General features: G+C 44.3%; 1 long non-coding RNA gene across 1 annotated transcript in view; it reads right to left on the bottom strand.

Moving 5' to 3' along the window:
- Positions 1 to 764: 764 nt before the first annotated feature.
- The window catches only part of LOC135821220 (uncharacterized), a 42,091-nt gene continuing 39,112 nt past the window's right edge, over positions 765 to 3,743 (bottom strand). Inside the window, exon 6 of the long non-coding RNA XR_010554316.1 lies at positions 765 to 799. This is a non-coding gene — a long non-coding RNA (uncharacterized LOC135821220). The remainder of the gene's footprint in view (positions 800 to 3,743) is intronic.

The raw sequence follows: 3,743 nt of genomic DNA, 5'->3' as shown, positions 1-3,743 counted from the left end.
TATGTCCAATCAATCCAAAACGTTCAGACAGTGAACATTAGGTGTGTTAGATCATCTTTGAACAAAAACTGAAAATCGAATTTTTGGTCTGTGGTCATATTTTAGCGTGCTCTGGCTCACATTATCCACAAACAACTAAATTCTAATAGCTTTCAGTACAGAAACAGTGCATCTTTTGAATTATTTTGCCTTACGCTGCGCCGTGGGCCTCAGGTCACGTGCACATTGTGAGAAAGGTCTATGGTACATTGCGCTCCCAACCGTAGATTTACGCATTTCCGACACGGCGAGGGCTGGATCTCATGACTGCATATAGCAGATTGTTGAGAAAAAGAAGAACATGGATTTCAAAATAATTATCTACTATGCAATTTGTAATGCCGCTAAAACATCACACAATGCTCGTTTTGGTTGAATATAATGCTGCATAATGCTCTGATGCTCTAATAGTCTCATAACGTCGAATATAATGCCGGCATTATACGCTGGACCCTATGTACGTCCAGATGCATTCATGCCGCTTCCAGAGCGTCAAAGGCCATACAAGTTGAGGCTGCCAAAGGTGCACTATTGGCTGGATTTCACGGAGCGCAACTGAAGTTGCCAGAACAAAACCAGTCCGTTGAAGCTCTATTTGGCATACCACATTATCATACCGATAAAAAGTGTAACATACCTTTGCAGGATGTGCCGTCACCGTAAAACCCAGAGTTACATATGCAGTTGTAGGACCCAACCGTGTTGGTACACGCAGCATTGGAGTCGCAATTATGAATCTGATGTAGACATTCGTCTCGCTCTAGACCACCAGCCAGGTTCAAACACAAAGAGTACATACATGTAATGAGCCTCAGGCCGAGAAAAGGGTGCTATTGGTATTTTTGGTCAAATTGAGTTAGATAGCATACCTAAAACTCAAAATCTCACTGATTCATATGCGGAAAACTGTGTTGAACAATTAGGTCCGAAACGATTATACTGATTACTCGTATATCACTCGTTATGGGTGAAATCGATAATCATTATGATCGATAACAATTATGACTGCACAGTGCGAGAGCGTCATGATGTCAGTACATGCAGACGATGCATATGGCATCATGCACGCGCGTCATCAGGTCATGCAACAAGTACATGAACGTCGAAGTACACGTGCATGAAGCCATAGGTCCGTACAATCACTGCGCGCTTGATTATTTTTGGTACTCGATCGTAGTCGAAGAGCTACATCCCGCGCATTCACTGCACTAGTCAGCGTAACCGGAAAGTGTAACAACCGGAAAGCTTCATATTAATTAGGTTGTAGCGAAACTGTGAGTGTGGCTGCCGGCCTTCTAATTTGTTCAGTTCTTGGCAAAAACTTACAGTTAGTTTCGAGTTTTGGCGAGGAGAGCAGTGACAATGCTGCCGCCTGTAAAAACGAAAGTTAGTCCGACCAAGAGATCGCCAGTTTGGGCATACTTCGAGGAAGCTGGTAGCGTAGCGAGATACAATTTGTGCAGCCGCGAGTTTGTCCGTCAAAGCGGCACAACCAACTTGTTACAGCACCTGATTTCTGCTCATAAAGACCAGTACGCCGCAGCGGTAGGGAAAGGACCAGCAACCCAGTCGACAGCAACGACAACTACCAGCAATGTTGAGCGCAGTGACAATGCGACGACCAGTGCTGGAATGAAGCACGTCACGTCGTTTTTCGGCACAGCTAACTTGGAAACGTGCGACAGCAGGCGCTCAGGCATGTTGACGGAGTCGCCCATCGACTGGATTGTCGATTCTAGTCGACCCTTCGCCATTGTACAAGACAGAGGACTGATCATTGATGTTTAATGGCAGAGGAACACTGCTCATATCACGTTGCAAATTTCATTTTGGTCTTTTTTGGGCCTGTGTGGATCTTTCACCCGTACTGATAGATTGCTGAATGTTTTGGAAGCTGTATACATCCACACAAAGAAACCCAACCTTTGCAAGCAGAAACAAATCAAATTCACACTGTTGGGTAGGTTGTCAAAACCTCGATAGTTACATGTATGTCCAGTGGTTGTCTCTTGTTGTCGCATTACATGTCACGCTTATTGAGTTTTCTCGCATTTGCACCTTTGTGTCATTATTGCAAGTTTCGCTGTTTACTTTAGCTATCTTCTTTCTTTCTTTTTTTGCGCTGTTTTACCACCTTCTTACTGTATTTAATCCACTGTTCCTGTTCCTTTTCCCTTGCCTGTATTTCACCTGACGAGAAGGCTTGAAAGTATACTTGTGAAGACAAAAACTTTCAAGATGTTTGTAATGAGCCTGAAGTGTGTCCTTTTTATGAGTATTATCGCATTTTTGTCTCAGAGGAAACTGTATATCAGAAAAGCGTACACATATATAGCATGACATGACAGTGTATACAGTAAATCACACATAGCGCATATAGCGTATACCATGCAGCAAAAATCAGCGGTACGGCGGAGTCGAGTTACAACATTGCAACGAATACAATGTCATAAGCGAGAATGCCTTTCCCACTGGAGAACTGGTGCTTTTGTAACAAACGGGTTTATTGACAACACCAGTTGGGCCAGTCGCGTGAAACCATGAAGGAAGAGTCAAAGCAAAAAGAGAGAACAAAATGAGTGTACTCCGTTTTGTCATGATTCATGTTGAGTGACCATTGCACCAGGGTAGAACTCGCCGTAGCAGGCCAATTTCCCTGCTCAAAATCGTGCCTCGATTATTTGAACGAATCTTGGCGGATGATCTACGTGATTTCGTCCATGACATTCGTTATATCAGCAGGGCCCAATTCGGTTTTGTCAGAAACCGATCTACGGAGGAGCAATTGCTCTTGTTGACACGTTAAATGTTTGCATTCTGTTGAGGCACTAAAGCATCGATTTGCGGCGATTTTAGTTCGAAAATTGCGTATTCGGCAAATCTTTTCATAGCCAATGTTTGCGGCGAATTTTTCGACCGGCCGGTTTGGAAAATGCCTAGCTGTGTTGCAACTCGGAGTCTCATGCAGTCAGGATCATTAGGCAACGTGTGATCCTGATTGCTGGAAACTCGGAGTTGCAACGCAACTTCCACTCTCGCCCTTAGAAAGGGATATACTGCTCTCGATTTTAGACCAAAAGGGAGAAAAACTACACATTGTCGAACCTCCAGCAAGGAATGCACATTGTCAAGTTGCCTCTGAAGCTGCCGCAACTTATCTCTCGCCAGCTCTGTCACCTTCTAGTATACTATGACACAATCCCTTCTCCTGTGGCTCCTCTCCCTGGAAACCTTGAAGCAAGCAGGGCTGTAGCAGAATAGTGGGTGTATCTTATGTTCCCTTCGTTATCCTGGTAGTGAGATGTGAAAACCATTATTACTGGTGATGCCTTCATTCGAAACAGTAGGAATTAGGGCAGTTCCTGAGACCAGATCGCCGATCAAGATCCCTCCCATCCATGCCTAGTAACTCGTGGTGAGAAGCGGTTATTTCGCCGCTTTCCATCCGTTGTTGTCTTCTTCTCCTTTTGGTGTTGTGTTGATAAATGGGTGACCAAAATATTCTTTTTTTTACCCCTAATCTTTTTTTGCCATGGTTAAATTGGCTCACAATCCGAGTTCAGAATTAGCCGTGTGCACAGGTAGCCGGGTACCCATGCTACCCGTGAGGAGCTCGGGTAGACTGGTGCAGAATAGTACCCGGAAACTTGAAGTCGCAGATGACATCATGTACAGTGCACATGTGCAAATTCATGTAGTACTTC

This window comes from Sycon ciliatum, chromosome 7, assembly GCF_964019385.1.
Source record: "Sycon ciliatum chromosome 7, ocSycCili1.1, whole genome shotgun sequence".
In the NCBI taxonomy this organism is placed as follows: Eukaryota; Metazoa; Porifera; class Calcarea; order Leucosolenida; family Sycettidae; genus Sycon; species Sycon ciliatum.
The sequence above is the reverse complement of the archived record's forward strand: the minus strand, read 5'-3'. Positions and strand labels throughout refer to the sequence as shown.